The sequence below is a fragment of the Schistocerca gregaria genome, unplaced genomic scaffold (assembly GCF_023897955.1).
Source record: "Schistocerca gregaria isolate iqSchGreg1 unplaced genomic scaffold, iqSchGreg1.2 ptg000169l, whole genome shotgun sequence".
NCBI lineage: Eukaryota > Metazoa > Arthropoda > Insecta > Orthoptera > Acrididae > Schistocerca > Schistocerca gregaria.
In genome coordinates, this window is record NW_026061724.1 from 7807581 (window position 1) to 7829382 (window position 21802).

A 21802-nucleotide genomic window follows, 5' to 3' on the forward strand; every position below is an offset into this window, starting at 1 on the left:
TAAGGATGTTTGATTTAAACCTCCTATTGCCCCAATAATAATTCTTAAGATAATAATTGTTCAAATAAAAGTTCTTAATTGAATACAATAAGATAAGACCATTATTGGGGCGATTTTTTGTCATGTTATTAATGTTAAACAATTATTTCATCTTGATGCTCCTATAACTTCTGGAAATCAGAAATGGAACGGTGCAGCTCCAATCTTTAATAATAGTCTAGATCTAATTATTATTGATGGGATAAATTCTGTTTCCCATCCCATGGGATATTTTATTTGAATCAGCAAAATTGAAAATAATAATATTGTCGATGCTATTGCTTGGACAATAAAATATTTAATTGATGATTCATTTATTATTATATTTTTATTTCTTGTTAGGAGCGGAATAAATGAAAGTAAGTTGATCTCAAGTCCTATTCAAACCCCAAATCAGGAATTTGATGAAATGGACAGGATCGTTCCTATCATTAATGTTGATAGGAAGAGAAGTTTTGTAGAGTTGTTGGTCATTAAAAAGGAGAGGATTGATACCTCTATAAATGGGGTATGAACCCATTAGCTTGTTTAGCTTACCTTTTTACATTAAGGTGTATGATGCACGTTAGTTTTTGATACTAAAGGAGGTAGTTTAATTCTATCTTATGTAATTTTAATGAAGGAAATTTAATTTACTTTATTTACCCTATCAAGGTAACCCTTTAATCAGGCACTTCATTTATTTAATATATAAATCGAAAGTTTTTTTTTGAAATTCTTTTATGTATTATTTTGTTTAATTAGGATTAAATTATACTGCTCATTTTATTTTTTTTATAATTATATATAATAAATAATTTATATTAATATATTACATTTAATTGAAATTAAAGTATTATAAGTTCATCTTACCATTATCAATTGATTATTTTAATGCAATTATTTACCTAGGATTATAGCTACTTTTGTTTTTAGCTTAAAATAGGTTATTATAATATAATATATATAATAATATGTAATTTAATATTTAATATTATTATAATTGGATATAATAAATAAAATTATTAATTTAAATATAAAATATTAAAATTAATATAAATAATTATATTAATTATAATAATATAATTATGTAAATTACCTATAATTAGATTATTTAACTAATATATATGAAAGTTAACTTAATATAAAAAAGAATTCATATTAATAACATATTATATTAAATTACATAATTGTATAAAATATATTTATTATATTATTTAATCTTTCTTTATTTATTAGTGAAAAGAAAGATTAAATAAGAAAGAATATAATACATTTATTGCTATACATGTTCCATATTAATCTTTAATTATATATAATAGAGAAGTTGTTGTGGTCATACATAGGGGCGTTTCTTTTTTTTTTGTTAATGTTTGTGGTTTTTTTCTTTTTTTTTCTTTAAATTTTTGAATCTTTTATTTTTTCCTGAATTAATAGATTTAAAATTTTCTAATTTTTTATTTTTAAAAGTTTTATTCTTGCTTGTTTATTCACTTTTTCTTTGTATTATATGTAAGTTTTGTTAGACTAAATGTTTTTTTTGCAGTAATTTGATTTAATTATCAAGTGATTTTGGATTTAGCAATTGATTTAATATCGGCATAATTCGTGCCAGCAGCCGCGGTTATACGATTGATACAAGTGAATATTATTGGTTAAAACAGTTGTTTATATTATTAGGGTTGAAATATAAATTTGTAAGGTGAAATGTTAAAATTTATTTGTGGCCCTTTTTATGAATCTGTGAAATTTAAATAATAAACTAGGATTAGATACCCTATTATTTTAAATGTTAATTATATTTACCAGGTACTATTAGTTAAGGTCTTTAAACCCAAAGAATTTGGCGGTATCTCATTCCATTCAGAGGAACCTACCCCATGATTGATAATACACGATTTACTCTACTTAATTTATTTGTTTGTATATCTCCGTTATCAGAGAATCTTTTTAGAGTTATAATTCTCAAGATTTATAATTATAAAATATTTCAGGTCAAGGTGCAGCTTATAGTTAAGAGGAGGTGGGTTACAATAGATTTTAGTTTATAACGGATTTGATAGTGAAATACTGTTAATGAAGGTGGATTTGATAGTAATTTAATTTATTTAATTTAACTGATATTGGCTCTGAGATGTGTACACATCGCCCGTCGCTCTCATTATTGATTATTCTATTTTATTTTAAAGTAGCTTCAATTTAGATGAGATAAGTCGTAACATAGTAGATGTACTGGAAAGTGTATCTAGGAAGAGTTTCAAGATATAACTTATTAGTAAAGTGTTTCATTTACACTGAAAATTTTTCTGTGCAAATCAGGATATCTTGATTATTTATTTTATTATATTTATTTTTTGTTTATTTAATTATTTAATATAAATAATTTTATTGTATTTTTGTCTTAGTATATTTTATAGAATTGATTTTTTAAATTATAGTTTATTGGTAATGTAAGTGTTTTATGAAATATTATTTTAAATTTTTTTAAGTAGATTTTATTTATTGTACCTTTTGTATCAGGGTTTATCAAAATTTTAGTATTTATTTTACTTGTCTCGATTTGGGTTGATTTATAAATAATTTATAGTTAATGTTTCATAATTATTATTAAATTATTTATAGAAATGAGATGTTAATCGTTTCCCAAGATATCTAGTTTCTTAAGAAAAAATTTAATTTTTTAAAGTTATTTGTGTTTATTTAATTTTTTAAGTAAAAATATTAACTTATTTATTCTTTAAGGGATAAGCTTTGAAGTTAATAACCTATAATTTATTTTATAGAAATATAATAGTAAGCTTTAAACCAGCTATCTTTAAGATTACGTTTTAGTTCATTATTTTTTATTTTGATTTTATAAATATTTTAGGTTTTTTATTAAGATTATTAATTTAATTTTAAAATTTTTGTAATAATGATAGAATTAGTATATTTATTTGTATGAAATTTTTACCTTGTGAACTTATTATAAGGAACTAGGCAAAATTGATTTCCGCCTGTTTATCAAAAACATGTCCTCTTGTTTATATTTTGAGGTATGGCCTGCTCACTGAGCGTATTTTTAAAGAGCCGCGGTATTTTGACCGTGCAAAGGTAGCATAATCATTAGTCTCTTAATTAGTGGCTGGAATGAATGGCTTGACGAGAAATCAACTGTCTCTTAATAAATTTTTGAATTTAACTTTTGAGTCAAAAGGCTTAAATTCTTCTTTAGGACGAGAAGACCCTATAGAGCTTGACATTTTACTTTTATATAGTTTTTTGTTTGTCTTTCTATATTTAATGATGATGTTTTGTTGGGGTGACATGAAGAATAGATAAACTCCTCATTATTATATCATTTATTTATGTTTGTTATTTTGATCCATAATTTATGATCATAAGATTAAGTTACCTTAGGGATAACAGCGTAATTGTTTTTGAGAGCTCATATCGACAAAGCAGATTGCGACCTCGATGTTGGATTAAGAAAAATTTTGGGTGCAGGAGCCCAATGATTAGGTCTGTTCGACCTTTAAATTCTTACATGATCTGAGTTCAGACCGGCGTGAGCCAGGTCGGTTTCTATCCTAAGATTGTTAATCCATATTAGTACGAAAGGACCATATGGTTAAAATATTTTTTGTTATATTGATTAATATTAATTTATTTACTATTTTGACAGATTAATGTGTTGAATTTAGAATTCATTTATGTAGATTTTTTCTACAAATAGTATTGATACTTTATGATTTATTTATATTTATTTTGAATTTTCTTTTATTGGTTATTTGTGTTTTAATTAGTGTTGCCTTTTTAACTTTATTAGAGCGTAAGGTTTTAGGTTATATTCAGATTCGAAAGGGTCCAAATAAGGTAGGTTTTGTTGGAATTCCTCAGCCATTTAGAGATGCTATTAAGTTAATTTGTAAGGAGCAGCCAATTCCTATTATATCTAATTACCTACTTTATTATTTTTCCCCTGTTTTTAATTTAATGATTTCTTTAGCCGTTTGAGTAATTTTTCCTTATTTAACTTATGTGTGTTCTTTTTCTTATGGATTTTTATTTTTTTTATGTTGTACTAGATTAGGTGTTTATACTGTTATAATTGCTGGTTGATCTTCTAATTCAAATTATTCATTATTAGGTTCTCTTCGTTCTGTTGCTCAAACAATTTCTTATGAAGTTAGTTTAGCTTTAATTTTATTGTCTTTAATTATTTTAATTGGTAGTTTTAATATGTTTGATTTTATAAACTATCAGCTTTATTGTTGATTTATTATTATTTCTTTTCCTTTAGTTTTAGCTTGTTTTGCTTCTTGCTTAGCTGAAACTAATCGTACTCCTTTTGATTTTGCTGAAAGGGAATCTGAGTTAGTTTCAGGATTTAATATTGAGTATGGTGCGGGTGGTTTTACTTTAATTTTTTTAGCTGAATATACTAGAATTGTCTTCATAAGAATGTTATTGGCTTTAATTTTTTTGGTCGGTGATTTTTATTCTTTTATATTTTTTATTAAGCTTGCTATTATATCTTTTGGTTTTATTTGGGTTCGTGGAACATTACCACGGTTCCGTTATGATAAATTAATGTACTTAGCTTGAAAAAGTTTTTTACCTTTATCTTTGAATTTTTTTATTTTCTTTGTTGGTTTAAAGATTTTATTTATCTCATTTGTTTAGTGAAATTTTTTGAGAAAAGTTAATAGAAGAGTTAAACTTCTAATTTTATGTTTTCAAAACATATGCTTTTCCTAAGCTAATTAACTTTATTCCTTAATTAATTTATCTCATGCGTTTGCGACATGGACATTAATTAAGAAATATGTGAAGTAAATAATTGTTAAGATTTGACCTGTTATAATATAAGGTTCTTCAACAGGTCGTTTACCAATTCACGTTAGTAAGCACACAACAACTACTATAATTCAGAATAAAATTTGATTAATAGGGTAAAATTGAATGCCTCGGAATGGTGTTTTATTATAAAATGGTAAAATTATTAAGATTCTAATTGATAAAAATAATGCAATAACACCTCCTAACTTATTAGGGATAGATCGTAGAATTGCATATGCAAATAGGAAATATCATTCTGGTTGAATGTGAACTGGTGTTACTAATGGGTTGGCAGGTACAAAGTTATCTGGATCTCCTAATAGGTAAGGATTAATTAAACATAGTATAATTAATAATGATGTTATTATTACAAATGTAATAGAATCCTTAAAGGTAAAGTATGGATGGAATGGAATTTTTTCAATATCTCCATTTAGTCCAAGAGGATTATTAGATCCTGTTTGGTGAAGAAAAAATAAATGAATTGCTGCTATAGCAGCAATAATAAATGGTAATACAAAATGGAATGTGAAGAATCGATTTAATGTTGCATTATCAACAGCGAATCCTCCTCATACTCATTGGACTAAATCTGTTCCTAAGTATGGGATTGCTGATAATAAATTAGTAATTACTGTTGCACCTCAAAAAGATATTTGGCCTCAGGGTAAGACATATCCTATAAATGCAGTTGCTATAACTAAAAATAAAATCACTGTACCAATTATTCAGGTATGTATATATATATATATAAGATCCATAGTAAATTCCCCGTCCTACATGTAAGTAAATACAAATAAAAAATATAGATGCTCCATTTGCGTGTAAGGTTCGGATAATTCAACCATTATTTACGTCTCGGCAGATGTGTACTACACTACTGAATGCTATTTCAATATTTGATGTATAATGTATAGCTAAAAATAGTCCAGTTACGATTTGAATTACCAAACATAACCCTAATAGGGATCCAAAATTTCATCAAAATGAAATATTTGTTGGGGCAGGTAAGTCAATTAAAGAGTTATTAGTAATTTTAATTAAAGGATGTCTTAATCGTAAGGGTTTATTCATTAGTAATTATCTTATTTTACGAATAGGTCCCTGATTAATATTGGTGATTTTAACAACTGCTAGTAGTGCTAAAAATAAATAAATTATTATTATTATTGTAATAATGAATGTTGGTCTATTATATAATTTTTCTAAAGATATTGTTATTTCTTGATAATTGGTTGAATTATCAATATTTATAGTTTCGGTGTTTTTGAAAAAGTCTATAAATATAGATATATCTAGAATAATTAATATTAATATGATAAATACTCACATTATTAATGTAATAATTATAGTGATTGATTTAGGCTGAAATATTTCGTTTGATGCAATTCTTGTAATGTAAATAAATAATACTAGTATACCACCAAGAAATGTTAAAAATAAAATATATGATAATCAATATCTTTCTATTATTGTTCCTGTTATTAATCCAACTAGGAAGGTTTGAAGGATAATAAAAAGCATTATTGATATTGGGTGTCTTAATTTAATAAAATTAATATTTATTACATTTGATAATGATATAATTATTATTTTGATCATTTCAGGAGTTAGTTTATTTAAAATACCGGTTTTGGGGACCGATGATGGAAGCTTTTCCACCTCTGAAGTTTTAAAAGTGGGGGCTGGACTTATTTCCGGTTTACAAGACCGGCGTTTTTTTTAAACTATTAAAACTAATGTTTATATTCTCTATTTTTACTTCTTTATTGATTTATTTTGCTGGTGTTTGTTTTTTCTTCTAAACGTAAACATTTATTAATGGTTCTTTTGAGATTAGAATATATTGTTCTTTCTTTATTTATGTTAGTTATTGTTTTTCTTATTGAGTTTGATTATGATTATTTTTTTCCTGTTGTTTTTTTAGTTTTTTCTGTTTGTGAGGGTGCTTTAGGTCTTTCTATTTTAGTTTCAATAATTCGTTCTCATGGTAATGATTTTTTTAATTCTTTTGGTTTATCTTTATGTTAAAGTATTTATTTATAACTATTTTTTGATCCCTCTTTGTTTATTAAATAATTGTTGATGGTTGGTTCATTCTTTAATGTTTCTGTCGGGTTTTGTTTTTATAATTTGTGTTTATTCATATGCTGATTTGAATATAATTAGATATTATTTTGGTATTGATTATTTTTCTTTTAGTTTAATTTTACTTAGTTTTTGGATTTGTTCTTTAATAATCACTGCTAGAGGTTCAGTTTATTTAAGTTCATATCATTCAAATTTTTTTGTTTTTATGGTTTTGATTTTAATAATTATGCTTTATTGTTCATTTGCTAGATTAAGTCTTCTTTCTTTTTATATTTTTTTTGAGGCTAGATTAGTTCCTACTTTACTTTTAATTTTGGGTTGGGGTTATCAACCTGAGCGTTTGCAGGCTGGTGTTTATTTAATTTTTTATACTTTGGTTGCTAGATTACCTTTATTATTAGTTTTATTTAAGGTTTATGATTTTTCTAATACTTTATATTTTCCTTTATTGGTTGATTTTGGTTCTTATTATTTTATGTTTTATGTATTTATAATTTTGGCTTTTTTAGTTGAGATACCTATGTTTTTGGTTCATTTATGACTTCCTAAGGCCCATGTAGAGGCCCCTATTTCAGGTAGAATAATTCTTGCTGGTGTTTTATTAAAGTTAGGTGGTTATGGTATTTTTCGTGTTATAAAGGTTATTTCTTATTTGGGTTTAAAGTTTAATTATTTTTGATTGTCTTTAGGTTTATCTGGGGGTGTTATTGTAAGATTTATTTGTTTTCGTCAGGTTGATTTAAAGTCTTTAATTGCATATTCTTCTGTTGCTCATAAAAGAATGGTTATTGGTGGATTGATGACTATGAATTGATGAGGTTGTGTAGGTTCTCTTTCTCTAATGGTTGGTCATGGTTTATGTTCTTCTGGTTTATTTTGTTTATCTAATATTATTTATGAACGTTTAGGTAGACGAAGATTATTAATTAACAAGGGTATAATTAATTTGATGCCAAGAATGGCTTTATGATGATTTCTTTTAAGATCATCAAATATGGCTGCTCCTCCTTCTTTAAATTTGGTAGGTGAAATTAGATTATTAAATAGAATTATATCTTGATCTTCTTTTAGATTCTTTGCTTTGATTTTTTTATCTTTTTTAGAGCTGTTTATACTTTGTATATATATTCTTATTCTCAGCATGGGAATTATTATTCTGGTGTTTATACTTGTTCTCTTGGTTATTTTCGTGAATATCATCTTTTACTTTTACATTGATTGCCTTTAAATATTCTCTGTTTAAAGGGTGAATATTTCTTTGTTTAGTTTGCTTAAGTATTTTAATTAAAAATATTGTTTTGTGGAATCAATGATATGAAGTTTTTCATCTTAGGCCGTGAATTTATTTTCTATTTGTTCTTTGAGTTTTTTTTCTTTGTTTATTTCGAGAAATATAATTTTTATTTTAGGTATTTATTATTTAATAATTGATTATAGAGTTTTTGTTGAGTGAGAGCTTTTCAATTTAAATGGTTCTATAGTTGTTATAACTTTAATTTTGGATTGAATATCTCTTATTTTTATATCTTTTGTTATATATATTTCTTCTTTGGTTATTTATTATAGAGAGGATTATATATCTGGTGAAAAGAATATAAATCGTTTTATTATTATTGTTTTAATATTTATTCTTTCTATAGGTTTTTTAATTATTAGTCCTAATTTAATTAGAATTTTATTAGGTTGAGATGGTTTAGGTTTAGTTTCTTATTGTTTAGTTATTTATTATCAAAATGTAAAATCTTATAGTGCTGGTATATTAACTGCACTTTCTAATCGTATTGGTGATGTTGCTATTTTAATTTATATTGCATGAATGTTAAATTTTGGTGGTTGAAATTATATTTATTATTATGATTTTATTTCTAATTCTTTTGAAATAAAGCTCATTACTATAATAATTGTTTTAGCAGCTATAACTAAGAGAGCTCAGATTCCTTTCTCTTCATGACTTCCTGCTGCTATAGCAGCTCCTACTCCTGTTTCTGCTTTAGTTCATTCTTCTACTCTTGTTACTGCTGGTGTTTATTTATTATTTCGTTTTAGACCAATATTGGATACTTATAATTGTGGTTGATTTTTACTTTTAATTGGTTGTATAACTATATTTATGGCTGGATTGGGCGCTAATTTTGAGTTTGATTTAAAGAAGATTATTGCTCTTTCTACTTTAAGACAACTTGGTTTAATAATAAGAATTTTGGCTATAGGTTATCCAAAGCTTGCATTTTTTCATTTATTGGCTCATGCTTTATTTAAGGCATTATTATTTATATGTGCAGGTTCAATAATTCATAATTTGAAGGATTCTCAGGATATTCGTTTTATAGGATCAATTGTTAATTTCATACCTTTAACTTCAGTTTGTTTTAATGTTTCTAGTTTATCTTTGTGTGGAATACCTTTTTTAGCGGGATTTTATTCAAAGGATTTAATTCTTGAGATGGTTTGTTTAAGATGAATTAATTGTTTAATTTTTTTTCTTTATTTTTTTTTCTACTGGTTTAACTGCTTCTTATTCTTTTCGTTTGTTTTATTATTCAATATCTGGTGATAATAATTTTTATTCTAGATTTTCTTTTGATGATAAGGGTTATTATATTTCATTTGGAATAATTGGTCTATTGTTTGTTGCTGTTTTTGGTGGTAGTCTTTTATCTTGATTAATTTTTCCTATTCCTCATGTGATTGCTTTACCTTATTATTTAAAGTTTTTAACTATTACAGTTGTTATTTTAGGTGCTTATTTAGGTTATCTTATTTCTAATTTTGATTTTTCTCATAATTTATTTTCTTTAAGTATACTTTCTTTTGTTAGATTTGCTGGTTCTATATGATTTATACCTTTTCTTTCAACTAAGTTTATTAGATATATTCCTTTAAAAATAGGTTATTATTCATCTAAGTCATTTGATTATGGTTGAGGTGAATTACTTGGTGGTCAAGGTTTATATAGATTATTTATTTATTTAATTGGTTATATTCAAGGTTGATATGATTCTAATTTCAAGATTTATCTTTTAACTTTTATTTTTTGAATATTTATTTTGGTAATATTGTTTTTCGTTTACTTAAATAGCTTATAATTAGAGCGTGACACTGAAGATGTTAAGGAAGTATTTTTACTTTTAAGTATTTATAAATATAGATATATTATTTTTACAGTGAAAATGAAATGTTTTATTTAAACTATATAAATTTTAGAAATGTTAACGGAGTTTAACCGCTAATATAAAAAGTTAGCAGCTTTCATATTGGCTTTACATTTCCTTAATTGGAACTATTATAGTTCAATTATATTATTAACAGTAATACGCCTCTTTTTGGCTTCAATTAATAAGAATAAGGGTAGTACATACCAATCTTCCAGGTCGAAACTGACTGCAATATTTCGCTTCTTATTCTATTTAAGGTTGATTGATAATATCAATACTTTTTGAATACAACCCAAATGTTATATTTAACTACAACCCTTTATTCTGCTCATTGTAATGCTCCTTGGTTTCATTCATGGTATAGTCCTCCTAATAGAACTAGAATAAAAAATATTGTTGATACTGTTCAGATTATAATGTCTGAAGTTTTAAAAATAATTACAATTGGTAGAATTAGTGCAATTTCTACATCAAAAATTAAAAAGATTACTGCGATTAGGAAGAATCGTATTGAGAATGGTATTCGTGCTGATCTTTTTGGATCAAACCCACATTCAAATGGTGATCTTTTTTCTCGATCATTAATTAATTTTTTTGATAGTGTTGTTGCCAGGATTATAACAATTATTGGAATAATAAATCTAATGAAAACTCTTGTTGATAGAATTAGAACTGTTTTTCTTGATTTATATCAAGCTTTCTGATTGGAAGTCAAATGTACTATTTATACTAGAAAAACAATTATCTACCTCATCAATAAATAGAGATATATAAGAATAATCATACTACGTCTACGAAGTGTCAGTATCATGCTGCTGCTTCAAATCCAAAGTGATGTCTTGGTGAAAATTGATTTATTGAGTGTCGAAGTAGACATGTTGATAAAAAGATTGTTCCAATAATTACGTGTAAACCATGGAATCCTGTTGCAACAAAGAATGTTGATCCATAAACTGCATCTGCAATGGTAAAAGGTGCTTCTCAATATTCATATGCTTGAAGTATTGTAAAATATAGTCCTAATAACACTGTGAAGAATAATCCTTGTAGTGCTTGAGTATGATTAGATTCCATTAAACTATGATGTGCTCATGTTACTGTTACTCCTGATGCTAAAAGAATAGCTGTATTAAGTAATGGAATTTGTATAGGGTTAAAGGGTTGAATTCCTATTGGAGGTCATAGTATTCCTAGTTCAATTGTTGGTGCTAATCTTCTTCTAAAGAATGCTCAAAAAAAAGAAACGAAAAATAATACCTCTGATGCAATAAATAAAATTATTCCTCATCGTAATCCAATTGATACAAATCCTGTATGTAATCCTTGATATGTTCCTTCTCGTACTACATCTCGTCATCATTGAATTATAGTTAGAAGGGTAATTCCAAATCCAATTATGAATAAGTTAATATTAAATAGGTGGAATCATTTTGCTAGTCCTGATACTAGGACTATTGCTCCAATTGCTCCTGTTAATGGTCAAGGTCTATAGTCTACTAAGTGGAATGGGTGGTTTGAGTGAGTTGTTAACATAGGTTTAATATACTTCTCTAGAATATAGAGTTCTTAGAATTGAGAAAACATAGGCTTGAATTATTGCTACTGCTGATTCTAGAATTAATAGAAGTATTTGTCCAATAATTAGTAATGAGATTAAGTTTATTGCTATAGATGGTCCTGTGTTTCCTAATAAGGTTAATAATAAGTGTCCTGCAATTATATTTGCTGCCAACCGTACTGCTAATGTACCTGGTCGAATAACATTACTAATTGTTTCAATTAGTACTATAAATGATATTAATGCAGGCGGTGTACCTTGTGGTACAAGGTGTGTAAATATATGATTAGTATGGTTAATTCATCCAAATAATATAAATCTTAGCCATATAGGTAGGGCAATTGCAAATGTTAATGCTAAATGTCTTGTTCTAGTAAAAATATAAGCGAATAATCCTATGAAATTGTTAAATAATATTATAATAAAAATTGAGATGAAAATGAATGTTGTTCCATTAAATGATTTTGGTCCAAGAAGTGTTTTAAATTCATTATGTAAGGTTAAATTTAGTTTATTTCAGATAATGTTAATTCGTGATGGTGTAAGTCAAAATAGTGATGGGATTAATAATAGTCCTAGAAATGTTCTAGTTCAATTTAATGATAAATTAAAGATGTTAGTTGATGGGTCAAATGTTGAGAATAGATTTGTTATCATTTTCAATTTAAGTTTTTTATTTCAATTGTTCCTTTTTCTGCTCTTTTAATAAGGTTAGGTTTAAATGAGAAGAAGTTTATTTGATTAAACAAGATTAATGTAGCTGAAAATATAATGAATAGTGAGAATCATATAAGAGGGGATATTTGAGGGATTTGGATATAATTTCCCCATCAGAAGTAGTCGTTAATTTACTATTATTTGGTTTAAGAGACCATTACTTACTTTCAGTCATCTGATGAATTTCAAGGTGTACTAATTTTTTTTAGTTACTTTAGATTGACACTCTAATGTTATTTATTTTAACTAACTCCTTAAATTATCTTAGATAATCACTTAATAAATAAATTTACTGAAGTTCTTTCAATTACAATTGGTATAAATCTGTGGTTTGCTCCACAGATTTCTGAGCATTGTCCAAAGAATAATCCAGGTCGATTTATTGTGAATGTTCCTTGATTTAACCGACCTGGCGTTGCATCAATTTTAACCCCTAATGCAGGAACTGCTCATGAGTGTAGAACATCTGATGCTCTTATTAATACTCGTACTTCTGTATTTATTGGTAGGATTGTTCGGTTATCTACATCTAGTAGTCGGAATCCATCATTTTCTAGGTCTTGTTCTGGTGTTATATAAGTGTCAAATTCTACGTCTATGAAGTCTGAATATTCATATCTTCAATATCATTGTCGTCCAATGGTTTTAATTGTAATTATTGCATCTACTGAATCATCAAGTAAATATAATAAACGTAATGATGGAAGGGCAATAAAAATTAATGTAATTGCTGGTAAAGCTGTTCAGATTGTTTCAATTAAATGTCCATGAAGTATATTACGGTTAGTATAGGCAATAAATAATATATAACTTAGGGCGTAACCTACAATTACTGTAATTAATAATAATACGACCATAGTATGATCATGAAAGAATGATAATTGCTCCATTAATGGTGAAGCTCCATCTTGAAGAGATAAATTTGATCATGTTGCCATTAATAAATATTTTCTAATAAAAGGTCAAACCTTTATTTGTAGAGCTTAAATCTACTGCACTAATCTGCCATATTAGAATCTAGAGATTAATGGTAATTCTGAGTAACTATGTTCTGCAGAAGGTTATTTTGTAGTCATTCTGTTGATCTTCTTATGTTAGCTCTAAATATAATTGCTCGGTTTGTAATCATTCTTTCTCATATAATTACAATGAATATAATGATTCCTACAATAGAAATTGTAGACCCAATTCTTGATACTATGTTTCATGATGTATATGCGTCTGGGTAGTCAGAGTATCGTCGAGGTATTCCTGCTAATGCTAGGAAGTGTTGAGGAAAGAATGTTAAATTTACTCCAATGAATATAATTGTAAATTGGATTTTTAATCATGTATTATTTATAGTTAATCCTGTAAATAGTGGATATCATTGAATGACACCTCCTATAATTGCAAATACTGCTCCTATAGATAATACATAATGAAAGTGGGCTACTACATAATATGTATCTTGTAATACAATATCAAGTGATGAATTTGCTAATACTAATCCTGTTAATCCACCAATTGTAAATAGGAAAATAAATCCTAGAGCTCATAATAATGGTGGATTGAACTTGAATTTAGTTCCATATAATGTAGCTAATCATCTAAATACCTTAATTCCTGTAGGTACAGCAATAATTATTGTTGCTGATGTAAAATATGCTCGTGTGTCAACATCCATTCCTACTGTAAATATATGATGTGCTCATACAATAAATCCTATTAGTCCAATTGATAGTATAGCATAAATTATACCTAATGTTCCAAATGATTCAATTTTTCCTCTTTCTTGACATACAATATGTGAAATAATTCCGAACCCCGGTAGAATTAAAATATAAACTTCTGGGTGTCCAAAGAATCAAAATAGATGTTGATATAGAATTGGGTCACCCCCTCCTGCAGGGTCAAAGAATGATGTATTTAAATTTCGATCTGTTAATAATATAGTAATAGCTCCTGCTAAAACTGGAAGTGAAAGAAGGAGAAGTAATGCTGTAATAGCTACAGATCATACAAATAAAGGTGTTTGATCTAAAGTTATACTTTCTGATCGTATATTAATTGCTGTTGTAATGAAATTCACTGCACCAAGAATAGATGATACACCTGCTAAGTGCAGTGAAAAAATAGCTAGATCTACAGATGCACCCCCATGTGCAATAGCTCCTGCTAGAGGAGGGTAAACTGTTCATCCTGTACCAGCACCATTATCTACTATAGAAGATGTAAGAAGAAGGGTTAGTGAAGGTGGTAGTAATCAAAAACTTATATTATTTATTCGTGGAAATGCTATATCTGGTGCACCAATTATTAGTGGAACAAGTCAATTACCAAATCCACCAATTATAATAGGTATTACTATAAAGAAAATTATTACGAATGCGTGAGCTGTAATAATAACATTATAAATCTGGTCATCCCCAATTAGAGATCCGGGTTGGCCAAGTTCAGCACGAATAAGTATTCTTATTGATGTTCCTACTATTCCTGCTCATGCTCCAAATATGAAGTATAAAGTACCAATGTCCTTATGGTTTGTTGAGAATAATCATTTTTGCGGTAAGATGGCTGAATTTTAGGCGGTAGACTGTAAATCTACTTATGAGATGTTTTCTCTCTTATCATATTTAGGTCTTATATTCAATTATGATTCTAGACTGCAATTCTAGAGGTGTAAAATTTTACTAAGGCCTAAAAGATTATTCTTTTAATTATAACTTTGAAGGTTATTAGTTTGATTAACTTAAGTCCTTAGTATAATGAAATTAAGGTTGATGTTGAAATCAATCCTATTGTTGAAATTATTACTGTTATAGGAAGAATGATTCTTGATTTTTGGGACTTTATCTTATAGATCACGAATTTTCTGTGTATGATATAATTAGAGCTGAGAATCAAATACGTATATAGTAGTAGAGTGTAATTGTAGTTAATACAACTATAATAGTTATAATAGTTGTTATATTGTTTTCTATTAATGATTGTATTACAATTGATTTTGGTAAGAATCCAAGGAATGGTGGTAGTCCACCTAAAGATAATAAAGATAAGAATATTATGAATTTAATTTCGGTTTTTATATTTCTGGCTGAATAAATTTGATTTATGAAAAATAAATTTATTTGCTTAAATAATAAAACTATAATTAATCTTAATAGTGAGTAAATAATGAAGTATAGTTCTCAGATGTTTTCTCTGACTGTTAATGATCTAATTATTCAACCTAGATGTCTGATTGATGAATATGCTAAAAGTTGTCGTAAGGATGTTTGATTTAAACCTCCTATTGCCCCAATAATAATTCTTAAGATAATAATTGTTCAAATAAAAGTTCTTAATTGAATACAATAAGATAAGACCATTATTGGGGCGATTTTTTGTCATGTTATTAATGTTAAACAATTATTTCATCTTGATGCTCCTATAACTTCTGGAAATCAGAAATGGAAAGGTGCAGCTCCAATCTTTAATAATAGTCTAGATCTAATTATTATTGATGGGATAAATTCTGTTTCCCATCCCATGGGATATTTTATTTGAATCAGCAAAATTGAAAATAATAATATTGTCGATGCTATTGCTTGGACAATAAAATATTTAATTGATGATTCATTTATTATTATATTTTTATTTCTTGTTAGGAGCGGAATAAATGAAAGTAAGTTGATCTCAAGTCCTATTCAAACCCCAAATCAGGAATTTGATGAAATGGACAGGATCGTTCCTATCATTAATGTTGATAGGAAGAGAAGTTTTGTAGAGTTGTTGGTCATTAAAAAGGAGAGGATTGATACCTCTATAAATGGGGTATGAACCCATTAGCTTGTTTAGCTTACCTTTTTACATTAAGGTGTATGATGCACGTTAGTTTTTGATACTAAAGGAGGTAGTTTAATTCTATCTTATGTAATTTTAATGAAGGTAATTTTATTTACTTTATTTACCCTATCAAGGTAACCCTTTAATCAGGCACTTCATTTATTTAATATATAAATCGAAAGTTTTTTTTTGAAATTCTTTTATGTATTATTTTGTTTAATTAGGATTAATTTATCCTGCTCATTTTATTTTTATATATATATATATATATAATAAATAATTTATATTAATATATTACATTTAATTGAAATTAAAGTATTATAAGTTCAACTTACCATTATCAATTGATTATTTTAATGCAATTATTTACCTAGGATTATAGCTACTTATGTTTTTAGCTTAAAATAGGTTATTATAATATAATATATATAATAATATGTAATTTAATATTTAATATTATTATAATTGGATATAATAAATAAAATTATTAATTTAAATATAAAATATTATAATTAATATAAATAATTATATTAATTATAATAATATAATTATGTAATTTATCTATAATTAGATTATTTAACTAATATATATGAAAGTTAACTTAATATAAAAAAAAGAATTCATATTAATAACAAATTATATTAAATTACATAATTATATAAATATATTTATTATATTATTTAATCTTTCTTTATTTATTAGTGAAAAGAAAGATTAAATAAGAAACAATATAATACATTTATTGCTATACATGTTCCATATTAATCTTTAATTATATATAATAGAGAAGTTGTTGTGGTCATACATAGGGGCGTTTCTTTTTTTTTTGTTAATGTTGGTGGTTTTTTTCTTTTTTTTTCTTTAAATATTTGAATCTTTTATTTCTTCCTGAATTAATAGATTTAAAATTTTCTTATTTTTTATTTTTAAAAGTTTTATTCTTGCTTGTTTATTCACTTTTTCTTTGTATTATATGTAAGTTTTGTTAGACTAAATGTTCTTTTTGCAGTAATTTGATTTAATTATCAAGTGATTTTGGATTTAGCAATTGATTTAGTATCGGCATAATTCGTGCCAGCAGCCGCGGTTATACGATTGATACAAGTGAATATTATTGGTTAAAACAGTTGTTTATATTATTAGGGTTGAAATATAAATTTGTAAGGTGAAATGTTAAAATTTATTTGTGGCCCTTTTTATGAATCTGTGAAATTTAAATAATAAACTAGGATTAGATACCCTATTATTTTAAATGTTAATTATATTTACCAGGGTACTATTAGTTAAGGTCTTTAAACCCAAAGAATTTGGCGGTATCTCATTCCATTCAGAGGAACCTACCCCATGATTGATAATACACGATTTACTCTACTTAATTTATTTGTTTGTATATCTCCGTTATCAGAGAATCTTTTTAGAGTTATAATTCTCAAGATTTATAATTATAAAATATTTCAGGTCAAGGTGCAGCTTATAGTTAAGAGGAGGTGGGTTACAATAGATTTTTGTTTATAACGGATTTGATAGTGAAATACTGTTAATGAAGGTGGATTTGATAGTAATTTAATTTATTTAATTTAACTGATATTGGCTCTGAGATGTGTACACATCGCCCGTCGCTCTCATTATTGACTACTCTATTTTATTTTAAAGTAGCTTCAATTTAGATGAGATAAGTCGTAACATAGTAGATGTACTGGAAAGTGTATCTAGGAAGAGTTTCAAGATATAACTTATTAGTAAAGTGTTTCATTTACACTGAAAATTTTTCAGTGCAAATCAGGATATCTTGATTATTTATTTTATTATATTTATTTTTTGTTTATTTAATTATTTAATATAAATAATTTTATTGTATTTTTGTCTTAGTATATTTTATAGAATTGATTTTTTAAATTATAGTTTATTGGTAATGTAAGTGTTTGATGAAATATTATTTTAAATTTTTTTAAGTAGATTTTATTTATTGTACCTTTTGTATCAGGGTTTATCAAAATTTTAGTATTTATTTTACTTGTCTCGATTTGGGTTGATTTATAAATAATTTATAGTTAATGTTTCATAATTATTATTAAATTATTTATAGAAATGAGATGTTAATCGTTTCCCAAGATATCTAGTTTCTTAAGAAAAAATTTAATTTTTTAAAGTTATTTGTTTTTATTTAATTTTTTAAGTAAAAATATTAACTTATTTATTCTTTAAGGGATAAGCTTTGAAGTTAATAACCTATAATTTATTTTATAGAAATATAATAGTAAGCTTTAAACCAGCTATCTTTAAGATTACGTTTTAGTTCATTATTTTTTATTTTGATTTTATAAATATTTTAGGTTTTTTATTAAGATTATTAATTTAATTTTAAAATTTTTGTAATAATGATAGAATTAGTATATTTATTTGTATGAAATTTTTACCTTGTGAACTTATTATAAGGAACTAGGCAAAATTGATTTCCGACTGTTTATCAAAAACATGTCCTCTTGTTTATATTTTGAGGTCTGGCCTGCTCACTGAGCGTATTTTTAAAGAGCCGCGGTATTTTGACCGTGCAAAGGTAGCATAATCATTAGTCTCTTAATTAGTGGCTGGAATGAATGGCTTGACGAGAAATCAACTGTCTCTTAATAAATTTTTGAATTTAACTTTTGAGTCAAAAGGCTTAAATTCTTCTTTAGGACGAGAAGACCCTATAGAGCTTGACATTTTACTTTTATATAGTTTTTTGTTTGTCTTTCTATATTTAATGATGATGTTTTGTTGGGGTGACATGAAGAATAGATAAACTCTTCATTATTATATCATTTATTTATGTTTGTTATTTTGATCCATAATTTATGATCATAAGATTAAGTTACCTTAGGGATAACAGCGTAATTGTTTTTGAGAGCTCATATCGACAAAGCAGATTGCGACCTCGATGTTGGATTAAGAAAAATTTTGGGTGCAGGAGCCCAATGATTAGGTCTGTTCGACCTTTAAATTCTTACATGATCTGAGTTCAGACCGGCGTGAGCCAGGTCGGTTTCTATCCTAAGATTGTTAATCCATATTAGTACGAAAGGACCATATGGTTAAAATATTTTTTGTTATATTGATTAATATTAATTTATTTACTATTTTGACAGATTAATGTGTTGAATTTAGAATTCATTTATGTAGATTTTTTCTACAAATAGTATTGATACTTTATGATTTATTTATATTTATTTTGAATTTTCTTTTATTGGTTATTTGTGTTTTAATTAGTGTTGCCTTTTTAACTTTATTAGAGCGTAAGGTTTTAGGTTATATTCAGATTCGAAAGGGTCCAGATAAGGTAGGTTTTGTTGGAATTCCTCAGCCATTTAGAGATGCTATTAAGTTAATTTGTAAGGAGCAGCCTATTCCTATTATATCTAATTACCTACTTTATTATTTTTCCCCTGTTTTTAATTTAATGATTTCTTTAGCCGTTTGAGTAATTTTTCCTTATTTAGCTTATATGTGTTCTTTTTCTTATGGATTTTTATTTTTTTTATGTTGTACTAGATTAGGTGTTTATACTGTTATAATTGCTGGTTGATCTTCTAATTCAAATTATTCATTATTAGGTTCTCTTCGTTCTGTTGCTCAAACAATTTCTTATGAAGTTAGTTTAGCTTTAATTTTATTGTCTTTAATTATTTTAATTGGTAGTTTTAATATGTTTGATTTTATAAACTATCAGCTTTATTGTTGATTTATTATTATTTCTTTTCCTTTAGCTTTAGCTTGTTTTGCTTCTTGCTTAGCTGAAACTAATCGTACTCCTTTTGATTTTGCTGAAGGGGAATCTGAGTTAGTTTCAGGATTTAATATTGAGTATGGTGCGGGTGGTTTTACTTTAATTTTTTTAGCTGAATATACTAGAATTGTCTTCATAAGAATGTTATTGGCTTTAATTTTTTTGGGCGGTGATTTTTATTCTTTTATATTTTTTATTAAGCTTGCTATTATATCTTTTGGTTTTATTTGGGTTCGTGGAACATTACCACGGTTCCGTTATGATAAATTAATGTACTTAGCTTGAAAAAGTTTTTTACCTTTATCTTTGAATTTTTTTATTTTCTTTGTTGGTTTAAAGATTTTATTTATCTCCTTTGTTTAGTGAAATTTTTTGAGAAAAGTTAATAGAAGAGTTAAACTTCTAATTTTATGTTTTCAAAACATATGCTTTTCCTAAGCTAATTAACTTTATTCCTTAATTAATTTATCTCATGCGTTTGCGACATGGACATTAATTAAGAAATATGTGAAGTAAATAATTGTTAAGATTTGACCTGTTATAATATAAGGTTCTTCAACAGGTCGTTTACCAATTCACGTTAGTAAGCATACAACAACTACTATAATTCAGAATAAAATTTGATTAATAGGGTAAAATTGAATGCCTCGGAATGGTGTTTTATTATAAAATGGTAAAATTATTAAGATTCTAATTGATAAAAATAATGCAATAACACCTCCTAACTTATTAGGGATAGATCGTAGAATTGCATATGCAAATAGGCAATATCATTCTGGTTGAATGTGAACTGGTGTTACTAATGGGTTGGCAGGTACAAAGTTATCTGGATCTCCTAATAGGTAAGGATTAATTAAACATAGTATAATTAATAATGATGTTATTATTACAAATGTAATAGAATCCTTAAAGGTAAAGTATGGATGGAATGGAATTTTTTCAATATCTCCATTTAGTCCAAGAGGATTATTAGATCCTGTTTGGTGAAGAAAAAATAAATGAATTGCTGCTATAGCAGCAATAATAAATGGTAATACAAAATGGAATGTGAAGAATCGATTTAATGTTGCATTATCAACAGCGAATCCTCCTCATACTCATTGGACTAAATCTGTTCCTAAGTATGGGATTGCTGATAATAAATTAGTAATTACTGTTGCACCTCAAAAAGATATTTGGCCTCAGGGTAAGACATATCCTATAAATGCAGTTGCTATAACTAAAAATAAAATCACTGTACCAATTATTCAGGTATGTATATATATATAAGATCCATAGTAAATTCCCCGTCCTACATGTAAGTAAATACAAATAAAAAATATAGATGCTCCATTTGCGTGTAAGGTTCGGATAATTCAACCATTATTTACGTCTCGGCAGATGTGTACAACACTACTGAATGCTATTTCAATATTTGATGTATAATGTATAGCTAAAAATAGTCCAGTTACGATTTGAATTACCAAACATAACCCTAATAGGGATCCAAAATTTCATCAAAATGAAATATTTGTTGGGGCAGGTAAGTCAATTAAAGAGTTATTAATAATTTTAATTAAAGTATGTCTTAATCGTAAGGGTTTATTCATTAGTAATTATCTTATTTTACGAATAGGTCCCTGATTAATATTGGTGATTTTAACAACTGCTAGTAGTGCTAAAAATAAATAAATTATTATTATTATTGTAATAATGAATGTTGGTCTATTATATAATTTTTCTAAAGATATTGTTATTTCTTGATAATTGATTGAATTATCAATATTTATAGTTTCGGTGTTTTTGAAAAAGTCTATAAATATAGATATATCTAGAATAATTAATATTAATATGATAAATACTCACATTATTAATGTAATAATTATAGTG

At 26.2% G+C, this 21802-nt stretch overlaps 1 long non-coding RNA gene across 1 annotated transcript; it reads left to right on the top strand.

Annotated features, from left to right (window-relative positions):
- Window positions 1-2356: 2356 nt before the first annotated feature.
- LOC126302198 (uncharacterized) lies at window positions 2357-19283 on the top strand. The gene is made up of 2 exons (XR_007553115.1): window positions 2357-3053; window positions 18667-19283. It is a non-coding gene; the product is annotated as an uncharacterized LOC126302198 (long non-coding RNA).
- The last annotated feature ends 2519 nt before the right edge of the window (window positions 19284-21802 follow it).